We start from the raw sequence: 19,073 nt of genomic DNA on the forward strand, positions 1-19,073 counted from the left end.
CTCCCCCCGCCCCGATACTATGACTGCACCCTGCATAATTTGTTCAACTTCTAATAACACAACCCCTTCCTCAAGGTAAAAAATCAAAATCCTGAATCTGTGAATATCCACATTCCTCTGTGAACTACAAATGAGGGAGACATTTCAGAATTTGGTTGGACTGACAAGGGGTAAATTTACTAGCAGTCTTGCCCAAGAGAAAAATTGTCAAGGAAATGAAATTGCGTTAATGAATGAATTGGGTTGGGGTGCCTGGCTGGCTCGCTCAGTAGAGCTTATGACTCTTGACGCCAAGGTCGTGAGTTCAAGCCACACATTGGGTGTGGAGCCTACTTAAAAAAGATGCTTAAAGAAAATGAATGAATTGGGTCACACTCAGATAGTAGTGAACTTAAGTAGTGATTAATATTACTAATAAAGAATTTTTGCATCAGCATCTATTAATTAAGGCCAGGATGATGACTAACCATATCCTGTTCTTTTTTCCTTCCTTTCTGCTCACTACTGTTCTTCAATTACCACACTAGTCTCTCAAAATTAACCAAATATTACTTGATTCCTTAATACAATTCCCCTGCTCCAAGTACCAAGGTATTTATTATTATTTATATTTGTGTTTATATATTTAGGATGCTCCTGAGGGTTTTTGTTTGTTTTTTGTTTTGTTTTTGTTTTTTTCCACAAATGTAGGTCGAAGACCAAGCTAAATATTCCAAGGAGTTTCCCTGCCCTGGAATTCAAATAATAGTGAAAGAAGTTTTAATTTTCTAAAGAATGTAGGCATCTTCCACTTCTTATATAATTATTTATCATTTATTGTAATTCAGGACAGAAAGAGCAGTGGTTGCCCAGTATTTAAAGACCATCATGACATAACAGTGAAGATAACTATTGAGTTCCCTTGAGTTGATGGTTCCCACAGGACAGTTGAGCTGTTCTATGAAAAGTACACCCACAAATTAATTGATAACAACCCCATGTGAGTCATATTAATCACTGAATGGTGTTATGTATCAGTGTGTTTACACAGACAATAATTTTGGTTACTACTTCATTTTATGTATTTTTTCTATTTGATTTTTTTATTACGTGAAATATAACCAAACGTACAGAAAAGTGAACTGAACATAAATGCGTGGCTAAGTGAATCGTCATAAAACAGTTGTGTAAACACTACACACGTGGGTCAAGGCAGTACCCCAGAACCTGCCCTCAGGCCCCTGACCAATCATTTCCTAGCTCCTTATCCCCAAAGGTGACTGCTCATTTCACTTCACTCCCTAGAGTTTAATTTTTCGTATATTTACAATTTATATAAATGAATCACACAGCACGTAGTTTGTTTTTCCTCGTTCATGCAGTTTGGTGTTTGTGAGATTCATACATATTCTTGTATATAACTGTAGTTCATTTTTTAAATTATTGTGTAGCATTTTGATTTCTAAATATGCTAAAATATTTTTATCTAATTTCTTATTGATGGACATTTTGTTTTCTCTATTTTGAGGCTACTGTAAATATGACTGCTCGGAACATTCTTGTCCATTTTACTTTATGCATATTTGCACGCATTTCTATTTGGTATAAGACAGGAGTGAAATGGGGGAATGCTGGGCCATAGAGTATATATTTCTGCAATGTTGGTGGGTGATGTCAATCTATTTCCCACAGTGGCTTTACAAATTTACATTTCCCATAATATCTTGTCTACACTTGGCATTGTCAGTCTTTTCAATGTGAGTCTGGTGGTTGTTTATAGATTTTCTGCATTTCCTTTTCATTATTGTGGTGTGACTCTCCTTTTCTAAAAGAGTTGCCATTTGTATCTTCTGGCACAGTTATAAACACACTTCTTCACTGCTTTGAGGTATGGGAATTTAAAACATTGGAGATATATGTTTTTATATTTCAAAACATAGAGGCAAATGTTCCTTTGGCAACTACTCTTTATTTCGATAAATTGAAGAAACTGTGCAATCCATATCGTGTAAGCATTTGGATATTTTTGCATTCCAAATTTCTAATTGTAATTCATTTGACACTTCTTTTTATAATGAAAAAATATTTTTTGAAAGTTCAAAAGTAAATTTTGTGCCCTGAGAAAAATTTTCCCTTTATTTATTTATTCTTTTTTTTTTTTTTAGCCATCATGTCTTTTTTCTCTTAAATTTCTAATTCTTCATAAGCAGCACTGTGAATAATATCATGAATTCTGGCTACCTCCTGTGTGGTTTTGAGGGGAGGGAGTACCTGGTTGGCTGGCATGATCCATCCAGACTAAGACTGTCAGCTCAGGGCTTCTTCTTTCTTGCTCTCGAAGGGGTTTAAGAGCCCTTCGGACACCAAAAATTACATACCATAAATAGATATTATCTGCAACAGTGCATATCTCTAACTATTCAGATTCGCATTCTTAGTTTGTAAACAGAAACTCTCCAAAATTACCATTTGGTAAATCAATACGTGGAAGCATTTGATCTTCTTTGATGCCCGTTTTTGTTTTTGTTTTGTTTTGTTTTTTGAGATAATTTGTTAAATTGAGTGTTGTATTACACTCCATTGTGATTTGATTAAGTGATCTTTGCAACTAGTTTTGTTTTAAAGAATAGCTGAAATAACCCTTGATAATCATGATCCTTTTGTAAGCATGTGTTTGTTATATTATGTCCTGTTTACTAGAAGAGTAAATGGCATTACTCTTCTTAGCTTATTTCTCCCATAAAATAGAAAATAATTTTTACATTTATTTTTGGTGTACAGACTTATCTAAACTTCTTAATAGTTATACAACCTTTGTCATTATCCAGGAAAACATGGAATTTATGTTGTACAAATTAGAGGATACCGCATTTGGTTTCTTCATTGTTTTTAATATGAAAAATGTGAAGAAAGTAATGTAAAAAATATTACCCATTATCCTGCCAAATGATAATTATAAATACCACCTTATAAATAAGGTGTAATGATTCTTCTCTATGTTCTGTATCTTCTTCGCAAATTCTCCTTCTCCTCTCTCTTACTTTATATCAATTACATAAACACATAGTTATGCATAAATATACACATATAAGTGTATATGTTAAAAAATGGCACCATGATATCCATATGTAATTTATAGGTTAAATTTGGTTAAGTTCTCTAATAATTTCCAAAGTATTACAACAGTTAATATTTGTTACAGATTTAATTTTTGATGTAATGACAAGTAATATTCAAATTGATAGATCATTCTGTAAGGAGAGTCCTTTGAGGACAAAATATGCTGTATTCTTGTACATTTGCCTGAGGAGGACTCTTATTTCAGCAGCCTGGAATCCAAATAGAAACAAAATATCATTTCAGAGAATACAGGATGCAGTGCTCAAATTGAGCAGCCCTGGGCACAGAGGATCATTGCTTCTTTCAAAGCCTCATTCTTTATGAAATATATTGAGTGGCAGTTTTGTTTTTTTTCTCCCTTTACAGTGTTGCAATTTTAGTTTTCTATGAATATGTGCTGGGAGTTGGAGGACATAGAAATGTGTGCTCCCCATTGTAAGGGAAACCATTGTAAACGGCCAGTTACGTTGTCCAAGAAACAAAAAGAAGGGAGCAATAAACAGTCTTGGTCCAAATAATCCACAAGCTGACTTGTGGGCTTGAGCTGTGTAGCTTTAGCCTGTCCCAGCACTAATAGGAGTAAGACGCTCTTCCTCTCGCACTGCATTTCCTCTCTGCTCCTAAGACCCTAGGATGGGGCTTGAAGCATCAAAACTGTATTGTAGTTGTATGTAGCATTGAGTAAATACTTATGGGCTGACCTTGAAATCTAATATAGCATTTTGATTAAATAATAAATATTTATTAAATAATTATTCCGCTTAAAGCTGAGAGCATTAGGCAGTTTTCTGCACATGAGGAGTTTTCATAGTACTTACAGAGATATGGCAATTTTGAAAATAACTATGATAGCTGGTAAGAAAAATATCATGAAAGAGGCTTGATGAGCCATGACTTGGATGGCATGGAAGGTGGATAGCACATTATCCATCATTCACCACCTGGGTCAGAATACCACAAGCTGTTGCAGAAAATCAACCATTTAGTTGCTAGTTTGAGTTAGCTAGTCTGTGGGTAAAAAAAGGAAAAAAATAATCCTCACCAATGACATTGGCTGATTTGTTCGCCCTCAGACTTTTAATAAGGACAGCTTGTTAAAATGCAGGATTTTTTTTTTTTTCTGTAGATCTGGAGTGGAGCCTGAGATTCTGCATTTCTCCAAGCTCCCAGTATTCATGCCAGCAGTCCTGGGACCACACTTTGAATAGCAAGAAACTGGATCTTGCTATTCAAACAACAAAACAACACCTCTCCCCAAATAACAAAGTAACAACAAAAAAACCCTCTTAACTTACTTGATCAAAGTTAAAAGAGGTTGAGTCCTAATCCTGTATAAGTAAATCAATTTGCTGGTTCATTTTACTTGGTTGATATTTTCTTTCAAGGTTTTAATACTTGAAGGCAACTGAGAAAGGCTTAATTTCATGTTTTTGTTAAAGTGGGATATCAAAAGAGAAGGTAAACATTCGTGCCCAGAGCTCTATCTACGACTGGGGGTTAAGGGTTAAATCTGAAGCTATTTTTGGAACATTCAGTAGTAATAATCTAATGACAGACCAGAATGTCTTCTTCAGTTTGAAACAGAAGGCTTCAGTGAGAGTGAAAAATATATTTCTCTATCAAATTTAATAGCATGATGACTAGATACGGAATTTTCATTTATTTCATTTATTTCCTGATACATCAGAGAACATGTTATGCATAGTTTATAAGGATAAGAAAAATGTGTCATTATCATTATAGTTAAATCTGATAAATATTTATAAATAAAACTAAGGGAGAGATTATTTTTCTCTCTCCCACCTTCCATGTTTCTACTTCCATTAGTTGCTTCTGCCTAAAACACAGGGTCATGGACATGGAACTACAGGATATGAGAGCAATTTATTTAATAAATCTCTCCTTTATCCCAGACTGCACGAAATAAAAGATGATTTATCATTGCTCTGGAATAGAACATATCAAAAGGAACTGCAGCCAAAGAGGTTATGGTATGTAGGAGCCGATATTTGGTAAAGCAGTATTATTTCCATGAGGATAAAGTTCTGTGCTTCAAAGTGACTTTCAAAAAACAGCCCATTTTAATATGAAGCTTTCTTCTATGTAACAATAGCAACAATAATTGTAATAACTGCAACATTTCATTGAACACTTACTACCTTGTTGCTACTCTGCTCAGTATGTTACATATGTTACTTAATTCAGGCCTTGTGATACCTCTGAGCTTACATGTCATTTCATTTAAGCCGCACAATAACTCTTAGCTGAATGCTAACATTTTCTCCGTTTTGTAGATGAGGAAACTGAGAGGTTAAATAACTTGTCCTAGCACATAGCTAGCTGATGAGGATTTAAGCTTATTGATCCTTTATCCTGTTCAACCAAGAAATAAAATGCACTCACAGATCTCAGTCCTGAATCTATTCATAACTGTAACCAATACATCTTGAAAGTTAGGAACTTTACATGTGTAGGGGCCAAAGACAGTTCAGAAGTGTACACATAGCCTTCAGAGTCGTAATCTTTTTTCTTTCCCCCACCCCCTTGGAGAAGCTATAGACAAGGTTATATTGTACGGGGCAAACCCATCCAAATCCTAGTGACAGAGGGAGCAAACTTAAAGGGACTTTAGTGTAGAGTAAATGTTAGCTTAAGTGAAAACCCTTGTGAGAACATGAATCTCATGCCAAATTATCATTCAGCAAGCATGAGTATTTACTAAGTTCCCGCTATATGCCTAGTATTGTGCTAAAACTCACAAAATGCTGGATTGCAAAGGCAAGTGGTCTTGTACTTTTCCCTCTATTAGTGCATATATATCATCCAGAACTGACAGCATGACAAGCTTTATTTACTTTAGATGCATCCCTCGGGCCCTTAGCCTTAAAAACAGGTCCATTCCAAGAACCAGACGTGTCATGAGGTCCATTTTACCCATGAGTCTATTTGCAGGAATTTGTTTGGAAGGGGAAAGATTGGGTAGTTTTTAAGTTAGTTTCCCTAAGATCTCAGGACAGCACTGTATTGTGATCTTGGAAGGGACTTTGGAGGAAGGACTAATTTGAGCAAGTGCAATTAATAATTGTTTCCAGAGAGGCAGCTGGCAAGGCTCCAATGGTGGCATCAAAGGGAACAAGAAAATTAGTCTAGACAATGCAGGCTGGGAGCGTGTCTCTTCTCCACATTTCCTGGGTAACAGTTTGACCTAATTTTGTGTATAACTAAAAGAGTGTCCACTATGGGGGTCTGCCAGAGGAACTGGGCCAGAATTTTGTATATGTGAAGATGAATTTGTCATAGTTGGGGATTTACCACATAAAAGATGAAAGATTTTTGTTCCCCTCATAAATTGCATTGGGATTACAGATTCTCAAACAGCTTCTGGACACATTGAAGGGACCTAAGAGATACAAACTCTCATATTACAGATGAAGCGGACCAGGACCCTCACAACTGGTGGCAGAGGCAATGCTGGAAGCTGAAACTCCTGATTTCCCACCAGTTTAGAATTGAAACTGTGTGGCCCAATGAAAAGCTGCATGTGTAGTACCGTTTCAAAGACATCGATGTTTGAGGATTTTCCAATTTGGATTTGTAAGAATATCTTGTTTTACACGTGTTCTAAATTGAGTTCTAAGTAATAACCAAGCTTAGAGTAGCCAAATTATAGTCAGCCTTCTTCTTTATTTTTTTTAAAGATTTTATTTATTTGTTTGTCAGAGAGAGAGAGAGAGAGAGCGCACAAGCAGGGGGAGCGGCAAGCAGAAGGAGAAGCAGGCTCCGCACTGAACAGGGAGCCCGATGTAGGACTCCATCCCAGGACCCTGGGATCATGACCTGAGCTAAAGGCAGATGCTTAACTGACTGAGCCACTCAGGTATCCCTTCAACCTTCTTCTTAAAAAAAAAAAAAAAAAAAAAAAAGGCATCAAATAATAAATATGTAGATGGGAAAGGACCTTAGATCAAATGTCCAATTCTAGGCAATTAAAGTATTGAGAAAATAATTCTTTTCATTCAATGATTTTCTTTAAATCATTTCTTTAAATCAAGGGAGAGATCCCTTGATATTAAGTCCTAAACTTATTGTTAATATTTAGAGCAGCTCTTATGTGTCCAACCCTTCATTAAGTGCTTTACAAATATATCTATGTAATCCTTACCAAAGCCTTAAGAGATTAGCAAACTGTCTCCATTTCACAGGTGAGGATTATGAAGCTGGAAGAAATTAAATAACTTGCCCAAGGCCACACTGGTGGCCGACTTCCTGTCTTCTGTGTTCTTCACCTTGTATACTGCCTCTTACTAAATATGAATGCCAACTTAGATACATTGTGCACAAAACTCCATGAATGACATAATTTCATTTGAGATAGTTTCTGAAGCAAAGTTATATCACTGATTACCTGGAACTTATCATGCCCCCTTTATTTTTATTTTATTTTTTATATTATTATTATTTTTAAATGTTCATGCAGGAGGGGTGCTTAGGTGGCTCAGTCCCAGGGTCCTGGGATTGAGTCCCGCATAGAGCTCCCTGCTTGGCGGGAAGCCTGCTTCTCCTCCCACTCCCCCTGCTTGTGTTCCCTCCCTCGCTGTGTCTCTCTTTGTCAAATAAATAAATAAAATCTTTAAAAAAAAATGTTCATGCAGGATTTCTAGAAACAGGTGTATAAATCCAGAGAAAGAAAAAGGGGAAGCTTTGAGAGTCATTAGTGATTTCAGTGGATCATGGTTTAAGTAAACTTATCATGAAAGCACTTGAGAGTAAACAGGAGTAATGAAAATAGTCATTTGGTGGTCTTTTTACATAGACACGGTTTCAATATGTTGGGCCTGATCACCAATTAGAATGAAAAATGAAATTGTTTAGAAATTGTCTAAACTTGGTTTGAGGCAAGGTCTTGGACTGTTATGAATATTCAGAATGAGCAATTAAATCTATTGCCATTTCATTTGCAACCTTTCTATGTTCTACTCAGATGACCAGGAGTAATGCCAATTAGGGCCTGTTGCTAAATAGACTCTCCCCACTTAGTGACTAATTAAATTGCCTTTCAGGCTTTAGAGATGTTCACAATTAGAGAACTACCCCAGTCAAAAAGTTAATCTTCTTCTTGATCTTTGCCTAATCTGACATATCCTTAAACTTTCAAAACATGTAAGGATGATAAAAGCAGAAACCAAATAAAAGGAAGAAAGTAAATTCACACATTAGACAGTACCTCGACTGTCTTCATGTGCATGTTGTCTAATACATGGTATCAGTATTATGTGTTATTCGAGAAGAGATAGACCTAGTTGTTAAAAAGACACACCATGCACATATAACATATATACACATGTAACAATGAAAAGCCACTGCGGGGGCGCCTGGGTGGCTCAGTTGTTTAAGTGTCTGCCTTTGGCTCAAGTTATGATCTCATGGTCTTGGGACCCAGTTCCACATCTGGCTCCCTGCTCAGTGAGGAGTCTGCTTCTCCCTCTCTCTCTGCTCCTTCCGCCACCCATGCTCTCTCTCTCTCTCAATCAAATAAATAAATAAAATCTTTAAAAAAAAAAAAAGAAAAAGAAAGAAAAGAGACTGCAGTCCTTAATTCCTTCTTCAGTTTTTTTTCTGGGTCTAAGCCGATGTTTCTACATTTTGATTACACCAAAAAAATGTCAGTATTAAAAGTTGGAAACCAAGTCTGTTTCCATTTTAACTGAAATGTAGGAGGAGGGGACACAAAGAGTGCATCAGTTTTGAATTTGAGCTAATATAATCAGTGACTTGATTTGTATTAAAAAAATGTAAATGTTGCTTTGAAATCTGACTTGGTCTTTGAAAGGGAAAAGTACTTACTGAGAAATCTGCATTGACAGAACAAATCCTACTTACAAAGTAGAAACCCATGTTGTTGGCTTGAGTAGATCTCAAGTCAGCTGTGAAATTCATAATCTTTTATCCATAAAATAGCTTCTCCTCTGAATGACAAAATTATTTTTGAGCTGGTGTTTGCCAAGTCTAAAGACAAAAGGCTCAGTGTGCACACCTGAGCACAGCTTTGGGCTGGCTTTTAAAGAGATAGTTGCTCTCTTAGCGGTCACAGGTGCTACTGTTATGAATTAACCAGTGTGAATATTCCTTTAATAAGTTAGACGTCATCTATTTTATTAGTAAAAGTCCAATACCATAATAACTTAAGGAGCAGACAATGAATTCAGTGATGTTTGGCTCTTATTTTATAGCAAGTAATTTTTGTAGGTGTCCCACTTTCAGTACTTTAAAGTCCCAATAGATTAATCTAGTTATTCAGGGATTAATTTAATTATCTTGTAAGACAGAAGACTGGAGGCTTCTTCTTGTTTTAATATCAGTTTGATTTTTAAAGTACCAGTGATTCTTGAATAATCACCAAGTGTTAGGTGGCCAGTACTTTTCTCTTGTCTCATTTTAAAGAACACAACCATGAGACTACAGGTAGGGGCCAATTCATCCAAGAACAATCAAGGTAGGGTCAATCTGACCATGGAAGAAGGAAAGGGTTACTTCTAAAAGCCTATTCTTGCAAAAAGGGACAGGAAATTGGGTAGACAGTTTCTCTTTACAGCTCCCAAGGGCAGGAACATTGGGGATTCCAATCTGGAGGAGACTCTTTGTCATGTGTTTCCTGCAACAAAGCAGTCTGGATTTTGCAAAGCATGCACTTTGGTAATAATATTGAGGAACAAGCCACAAATAGACTTTTTCATAAATTTGTGGCCCATGCTTATTAGCACATCCACTTGTCATTTGATATGAACTAATCTGGTAGCAAAGGAGATTTTGGGGCATTGGTTATTAAATATTAATTTTTAACAATTTAAAATTTAAATCATTATGAATCTATTGACATGAGATTATGACTTAAATCCTGAATTTAACAAATAATTTTTTTCTTATCTCTGGTATGTGTTTATTATATTGTTTACTTTTAAATCTAGGGCGCCTGGGTGGCTCAGTTGGTTAAGCGACTGCGTCGGCTCAGGTCATGATCCTGGAGTCCCGGGATCGAGTCCCACATTGGGCTCCCTGCTCAGCAGTGAGTCTGCTTCTCCCTCGGACCCTCCCCCCTCTCATGCTCTCTCTCTCTCATTCTCTCTCTCTCTCTCAAATAAATAAATAAATAAAAATCTGCTTTTAAATCTAGCTATTGGATCATCACTGGAATTACATGAACAGATTAAAAATAAGATTACAAAATTCAATTGCTGTGTGATTTTTAGGGCCCTGGATATTTAATAAACATGTTTACATTGGGTTTTTAAAGATTTGTTTATCAAGTCTTCTTGGTTAAACCGTACAGGAAAAATATTATTTAAATAGAAGTTGGTAGCTCTGTTACTTATTTCATTTTTTAGAAGGACTCAATCCCTCTTGGTCTCCAAAATCATACTTTAAACAGTCTTGTTTTGTCAAGTGATGATACGGATACAGTTTAATTTTACTGAGTTAAATTCTAAATACAACTGGGTCAACAAGTACTTATATATTAATGGAGGATGAATATGTATTTAGTGTTCATTGAACACTGATAAGTACTTCACATTTCATAAAGGTATTTTAGAACCGATTCTTTAGAATATAACACCTTGATAATAAAGGGAGGAAAATTTGGAGAAAGACAAAAAAAATAGACTTTAATTAATAAGATCTGCTTCTGTAGCTCTGTAAAATTGCTTTCCTGTGGAGTTCAAGTACAAAGGAGGGGCATTTTTGTTTATATCTTACCCAGCTGCAAAGAGGGGAGAAGTGTCTGAACACCAATGCTGAAAATGGCTTTAGCTGGCTCCTAGGGACTGGTGGACTCAGGGATACAGAGTATATACTACATATATCTACAGTTCACTCCTACTACTACCTGTGCTTTCCTTGATGTTTGGAATATTCTCAGCTTCTACTTAATCAAAGCTAGTTCATATCTCCAGAGAGCCTAGAAAATTTTCGACCCTTTCAGCCTTTTTAGCTTATTTAACAGACCACATTGTCCTCGATCCCTATTGTATTTTATCAAAAATTCACTTATGTGTGGAGTTCTAGGTACATTTTGGGTTTGTCTCTCTAGGGTTTGGTTGACAATTTATTTCAGTGTGCCAGGTCAGAAAAAGCATTCTGTCCAGAATAGATAACAGGAGAACACATTTTTCAGTTTCCATAATCATGATAAAAGTAACCAGCCTTCTCAATATGTCATATCATTTCTGCTGCATCTTAATAGATCTATGGCTGCAATCTTGTGTGTCAGGACTTTCAGCTAATTGGGATAAGTTATGTAGGTTTACATGACTGTTACGATCTATAAAGTGGTATTTTCTCTGTAGCTATGTAGACAAACAAACACTTCTTATAATTCTTGAATTTGTTTGCAACGCAAGACTGCTAAGGAGGACAGAAGGGAGGTCGGAAGCTTCCAATTAATATTTATGCTGGATATGCTTAATTAATATATTTCATAAGACAATAAGGGTTGAAATGTAAATAGAATTATTTTTTACCTGAAATACATAAAAAAGAATCTAGAGGTGAGTAGATCTCTGGTTTTTGAGATCAACAATAATAGTCAAGGTAAGGTGTCTTCCAATAAATTTTGGCTTAGTCACAAAAATGCCAATTTTTATGGCATAGGCCACTTACTAAAAGCCTTCATTACTTATACTAAAATATACCTGAGAGGTTTACAAATAATTAAACGAAAGTGTTTAGGGCTGGAGAACTTGTGGAAGTCCATAGATATGATACACAATCATGATTAATGCATGATAATGACTTAAGTTGGATATAAAGAAGAGAAAGCTGAGGAAGAGAAATGTGCCCACTCAGAAATATAATTAATAAAACTTTCATGAATTTCAATTCCTTTGTCAATTCAATACCAGCCAAACTCTCTTGGTATTGAGAAAACTAATACGCATAGTTTTGCCAGAAATTCATCATTCTAAGTAACAGTCTTCCTTCCAAAAATTTTACACTTTAATGTATGTATGCAATTCATGGATGGCTTTGTGAAAATTCAAGTGTGGAGTGAACATAAAGACTGCTGATGAACGTTGCAGATGGCTCTGAGCGAACAGCATGCTCTGGGGTGATATTGCTCAGAGGGAAAAATGTGGACTGATTATTACTCTTGCCCTTACTCCAGTGAGATCTGAAGAAGAACAGTTTATAGTAAGGTACTTCCAGATTTTTTGACCTACAGGAGCTCCAGACAAGCTGAGTCCAGAAGCTTTCCTTTGGATTCTAGATCAGTAAAACTTCTAACTATTAAGAAATGGATATGTATTGTATGTATGTATGGATGGATAGATCTGATCTGGCAGACTGTAGCAAATAAGCAAATACAGATTTATTTCTCAGATTGGCAACAAATATTCTGAACTGTTATTTCTTCCTGCTCCCTTTAAAATGCAATTAAAAATGCAAAGTAGGGATACTTCTAAACATCTTAAGGACTGTAAACCTCAATAAAAGAGTGTTCTCCTTCAAGCTGGCATAAAGGGAGAGATATTTAGCCATTTGCTGGTGCTCATGTGTAGAAACAAAGTATTCCTTTAATTTGGGAGAATGTTTATTAAAACATACCACATTTATATAAAGCTTGAAGTTGATATTAGTCCAGCTTCTGGGTTTACAAATCAAAACCGCAGTGCATTTTCCAAATTGGAAAATGAAGGATAGAATTCACCTTAATAGAATGGGTCTTAGTAATTGCCAACCAAGACATTCTTGACTTCTGGCATGGTGGATTTTATTATCTATAACTGTCAATAAAGATGAGTAACAAAATTGTGCCTTGAATCTACAAATAATCATTTGTTCCCCTTATGTATTAATTGGTTAAATTGTTCTTTGTTTCAAGAATACAGAAAGCTCTATGGCTCTTAGTTCATTTCCGAAACTTTAATTAAAGTTATCAAAAGCAAAGTGGCTATTCATTATTGAAACCTTGAAAACCTGAATCTCTGCAAAAAGAATCTTTATGGATTCATTCCTTGATACGTGGGAATAGAAGGGGGAAAAAAATCTCAAAGAGATGGGCTCTGTTCTCTGTCACATAAATTCCAGATAGCATTTTGGAGGGAAAAGGAAAAAAAAAAAAACTCATTATAGTTGTTAGTATTCCCTTTTCTCTATTCCACTGAAAACATAGATTTCTGAGACTTGTCATATTCAAAAGTCCTATTGTATTAATGGAAAAAAAACACAAAAGAGATCTTTGGTAAGATCTTGTACTTGAAGGAGTTTGGATTTTGAATTCCTTAGGGGATGGATGTCTCATTCATGTTTATAAGTCTTCCACTACCACCAGTCACTTTGTCCCTGGCACTTGATAGGCACGGTGTTAACAGAATTCAAAACAAACAGGTGGTGTACATAGCTCCTCTTGATTCTTTAAGCTATGCATTTGTGTCCTTTTTCAATTCTCTAGTTCTCCTGTACTGCTGGATCAGGTCTTTACTTAGCAATAGCTGATATGCCAGGGTAATTCCACAGTTGCTACAGACTGTATACGTAAAAGGCTACAGGGTGCAGACTGTCCTATAGGACACGGCTGCACATAGAATAATCGTTTTCCTCTTGTAGAGGAAGAAAATCAGCAATTGCCTTAACCAAGCCACCCACGTAGAGATTTCTAAATACAGTTAAACAGTGTTAAGCAAACGGATTACCTCTTAATTAATTAAACAAATATTTAATATTTGGTAAATGTATAGCATTATGCTAAACCATGGGACCAAGCGTATGCACTCTAAAGCCAAACTGCCTGGATTCAGACCCTGGATCTACCACTTACTTAACCTTTCTGTGCTTGAATTCTACATCTGTAACTACCTTTAATAATAGGTTGCCTTTTTCAGATTATTGTATTATTTAATGCGTTAGTATATTAAAAGCACCCAGAAAACTGTCACATGGTAAGTGCTACAGTAAGCTTACTATTATTGTATAGGTTCTGTTGCAGGTGAAAGATTAAACAGAATAAAAGTTTATTTGCCTCTCATTTAAGAGTTTGAGGGGCACCTGGGTGGCTCAGTCATTAAGCGTCTGCCATCGGCTCAGGTCATGGTCCCAGGATCGTGGGATCTAGCCTTGCATTGGGCTCCCTGCTCCGCGGGAAGCCTGCTTCTCCCTCTCTTGCTGTGTCTCTCTCTGTCAAATAAATAAATAAAATCTTAAAAAAAGAAAGAAAGAAAAGAAAGAAAGAAAAAACATTACCCTCTTGTCTCAATTTTCTTAAAAAAAGACTTTGAGTCATAAAATCTGAACTCTGAGCAATAAAATCTGAATGAGGTGGCTTTTCTCTGCAGAATTTTCAGAATTTTGTCTTTCAATTCTAATAACCCTAACAGGTTATCTTCATCTGCTTGGTCCAAGGCAGATATTCTCATTGGAAGGGTAGGAGAAGCCCAGTCCCCTTTTAAGGGCATGACTTGGAAGTGCCATCAGTTTTGCTCATTTCTTATTGGTCGGAACTTGGCCACATAGTCACTTAGCTTCAGGACTGACTGGAAAATTCTATATATTGCATGGCCATGTGCCCAGCTCAAAGTTTTGTTACTTGTGCAATGGAAACAAAGGTGAAAGGCAATTTTCAGTCTCTGCTCACTCCATGTGAGGTTATCTGTGGCTTTCCTACCCAGAGCAGGTGGATTGTGGTGCTGATTTTCTGTATTACACTCAAATACATGGGAGAAATGGACCTTTGCATTTTTCAGACATATGAACATAAATACAACTCAAATCATTACTTGTAACTAAGTTACTTCTGACATCACTAGGATCAGAGCGGTCTTAACCCATTTCTTTAACCCAACTTTCAGGCTTAAATGATGTTTTTAAACTTCAAAACCCACAGTTCCTTTGTTAATATTATTAACTTTCCTGATTTCTCTTTAGCTTACAAATATCCATTAAAGCTATTCACTCTTTCAGAGAATGACTACTCTGATTTTCTTCCTTCCCTTCCTTCCCTTTCTTTCTCCCTTCCTTCCTTCCTTCCTTCCTTGCTCCCTCCCTCCCTCCCTCCCTCCCTTTCTCCCTCTCTCTCTCTCTTTCTCTCTCTTTCTTTCTTTCTGGCTCTATCCCAACTCCTTTCTAAAAATGTTGTTTCTTGCCTTCTTCCTCACTATCTCATTTCATATTCTAGGTTAGGTAATACATAAACTTCCCAAATGGCCGCTTGGAAGGCTCTATTCTAGGAATCATTATGGTGATGAGAGTTTGATCCTTGGTCTTCTTTAATTACCTTCATATTTCTTTGAAATCCATTACTTGACTTTTTCTTCCCTAAGCACTAATTTCAGAAGCCTTAGATTCGTTCATAAAGGCTTAATGGATTATAGATTGTTTATTAGCCTAAGGAAATAGGTTTTATTCAAAACATAGCCATTTCAAAAGGACTGGAGCAAAGCAGATCAGTAAGTTAGACTATTTTTTTGTTGCTTTATATGGGCTGTACAGGTTAACCACATTTCTCTCTCATCTTTTTGAAAATAGGGAACAAGTTGAAATAATAAACTCACTTTTTTCAAAATGAGAGCTAGTTATTCATACTATGTACTGAATATGATTTACTTTTTGAAATTAGAATAATGAGCTACTAAGTGGAAACTAAGTAGTGGAAGAAACACATTCAGACTTACTAAGCTTTTATCCAAGAGGAAAAAATATACCAATTCCTCAGGAAAAATGAAGATTTTTCAAATAATAAATTTAGAAGTCAGTGTTTTTGTTTGTTTGTTTTTAACATTGGGCAATGACCAGGATATTAAACCATCTTTAGTATTATTTCATTCAGTAAATGAGAACCTTACAAATCTTTTGGTGAGGACTGGATTCAGATACGGAATAAACGTACTCTAAATGCATCATCAATAGAGCCAATATATAGCAGACAACAGATTTCTAGCTGATGTAGAAATTCAACCCTCCTGTATATTACAGCCTTCCTACTTTGGAAACGTATTGGAAAGGAAGAGAGAATACAATTGTATAAAGCCAGAAGTGTGAAATCTTCCGTGTGTGTGTGTGTGTGTGTGTGTGTGTGTGTGTGTGTGTGTGTATCCATAAATAAGCCATTTCCTGAAAGGGTCTACATGATTATATAGCCCCGTTACCCAAAGTGCTAGCTCAGAGTCAGATCAATTTTGAACATAATGAAAGGATGGCATTTTCTGCTGCAGTATGCCAATATCTTTTGAAAATTTCATATCTACAGAAGACAGAATCATTACATGTGAAAAGTGGACAGGTTACCCATAGAGAGCATGTATTATCTGAAATAAATGTTCATTTCAAAAGGAAAGTTTGAGTGACTTGGTTTAGGAGCAGAGACACCCCTTAATCATAAAAATCAGTTTTTAGAATCTTGCAGGAGGTAGGAAATATATCCACAGACAACTATGCTACATTCATTTCCCAAATATTATGTGTAGAATAAGGGATTGTAAATAGATTATGTAACAAATTACTGAAGTGGTATACTCAGCAGAAATTTTAGAAGCTAGGTCTGAGAAACTATTCAATAGAAAGGTACTTGTTTATTGAAAGGAGAATTTCTCTCTTGGGGAGAAAAGAAGCGGCAGGTGAAATATTTTTCTCAGGTTCTGTGGATATTTTAAGTTGGTGATTTAGCAAGTTGGTCTATAAAGAACTTCATAAATTTGGAGAGGTACTGCAAAGGCTAACAGGAATCTTGATTACTAGCCTGAGTTTCCATATAATTTTTAGGTTGTCTCACTGAAGATGTCCCTGGGATTTCCCAACAAATGTTGAAGAAAAATGTAACATATCAACTGAGGCACATTTTCCTGGAGGATAGTGTTGCTTAGAATAAGAAAGTCAAGAAGAGAGTAGAAATAAGTGTCTAAATATTTAACTATTTCTATTCCATTTGTGTTTTTTTTTTTTTTATTATTTCCTCATTGAAAAACCTGTGCCTTGAAAGAAACAACATTATTTTTCTGTGGTAAAGGCATTGGGACCTTGAAGAAAGACATCAAAGAGACTTGTCATAATCTTTGTTTTAGTTCTTTGCCATGTCAGCACTATGGCAACTTCATCACTGAATCAGTTGTCATTTCAAGATCACCTTTTTCTATTAATTCTAACACTGGTATAAAATTAGGTTCATTGGGCAAGGCTAAAGAATTGAGATGTGCTAATTAAGAAAGGGGGAGAGCAAGGAGAAAACTACCTCTGAGCCACACTGGAGTATTTACTTCTCTGAGCAAGTCAATGCCTGGTTTTTGTTTCCTCGGATCCTTTGCCCACGTTGCCCATTTTGCCATTAGATATGATCAAACTCCTCATCATCCTTCGAGACCCATTTTAAATTGTTATATTTTGGAGAGGTCTTCCTCAACACTGCAGGGAAAAATTACCCTTCTCTTCTGTACCTAGGTCAATAGTTGATATCACAATTATAATCATTTCACTTTGCAGTTTTAATTATTCTATTACAGTATATCTAGCTGTCCCAGGAACTAGTCAGATCTCAATCAAATTACCACCAGGTTTCTATTGGTTCTTGACACGTGAATCTCCTATTGTGAGGTGTCCTGGTAGAATGGAAAGAGAAGGTAAACTTTGAAAAAACCTACATTTGAACTTGGAGTCACATTTATTTTGTGCAAATTGTGTATAATTTTGCTGAGCTTTAGTTCTCTTGCCTGTCAAATGGAGACAATGAAATATATTTTACTAGGTAGCTCTGTGAATTAAGAGAAGAAATTATATGTAATCCCATAAACATTGGTTCTTAGGTGTACTCATCACCAAACTGGTTCCTCAGGTCTCTTCCATGGTCCTTCATCATCAAAGACCTCAAGCACAACTCCTGTGATAGCTGCATGAAGTCAGTCATTTCTGAAGCACTTTCTTCCCTCACATACTCTCCCATGCTTCCCTTGTGTAACAAAGTTAGATGGATGAGTGACAAAGGCTTGGAATCCTTTATGAGTTTGGTAGTTCTATAATTAAATGTAATCAATCTATAATTTATCTAAAATGATTGTATATCAACTAGGCATGAAACCTAAGCATCCCATTCATCTTCATATAGTCACAGTGAGTATTACTGACATGGTCTGCCTAGAAATGCTGCCCACTGAGGAAAATCATCTAGCACAGCATCTGGAGTAATAGATTTTATAAAGCAGTGATTCTGTGTTTTGCATATGCTGGCCATTAAGACTGATTTAAAGGTGTTGCTCTATTCAAATAAGTTTAGGGTGAATTCCAGGGAAATCACTCTGATATAAACTAGTGAAGCTTTTTACAAGTAAGTGGGGGGGGGGTTGTCTTCTCTCCCAGTTGTCTTTCAGTGCAATAAAATTTTAAGATTTGCTCAGTTATTTGTGAAGTGGTCTGCATTGTGGTTTTGTGTGAGAAATTCCCTTATGGCTACTGACTTGCTCACTCCTTACAGAGTAATCTTCATCCTCATTGAAATTTCCAGTTATTTCTGTCAGATTGCCTTTTGAAGTAAGTCAGTCTGTAAATCTCCCAAAAGACTGTCTGGAATTTGGTAAATTAAGCAATGACAGAATAAAACAAAATTCAGAACCTACATTTGTGAAAGGCGTTTTGTAGGACAAGATTGAATTCAACAGTATTGGAGTACAAGTTCAAATTTATTGTTTATATTCTTTCTATTCAATGTAATTGCATTAGTGAACAGATTTTTTTCCCACATGGGAATATTGAACAACTATGTACTATTTCTCATTACTTTGTGATTTTCCATTAATATTAGGTACAGGAAATATAGAAAATATGACAATATTAACTAATGACCTTCCATTGTAAACATTTGCCCTGAGTCTCTTTCGTAGGAGTGGGGATGGAACTTACTGGCTTCTACAAGCTCTCTTGCTCCTTAAAATCAAAGCACAAATTTAGGAGATGGTCATCTGTGTTAATGGTGTGTTTTGTAATGTTGATCCAAAGTTTAG

The 19,073-nt window shown here is 35.9% G+C and overlaps 1 protein-coding gene across 24 annotated transcripts in view; it reads left to right on the plus strand.

The window, feature by feature from the left end:
* Nucleotides 1–19,073, plus strand: part of NRXN1 (neurexin 1) — a 1,124,404-nt gene that overhangs the window by 735,596 nt on the left and 369,735 nt on the right. The window lies entirely within an intron of this gene.

This window comes from Eumetopias jubatus, unplaced genomic scaffold, assembly GCF_037043125.1.
Source record: "Eumetopias jubatus isolate StellerSeaLion01/CBP00866 unplaced genomic scaffold, mEumJub1_p1.0 scaffold_9, whole genome shotgun sequence".
NCBI lineage: Eukaryota > Metazoa > Chordata > Mammalia > Carnivora > Otariidae > Eumetopias > Eumetopias jubatus.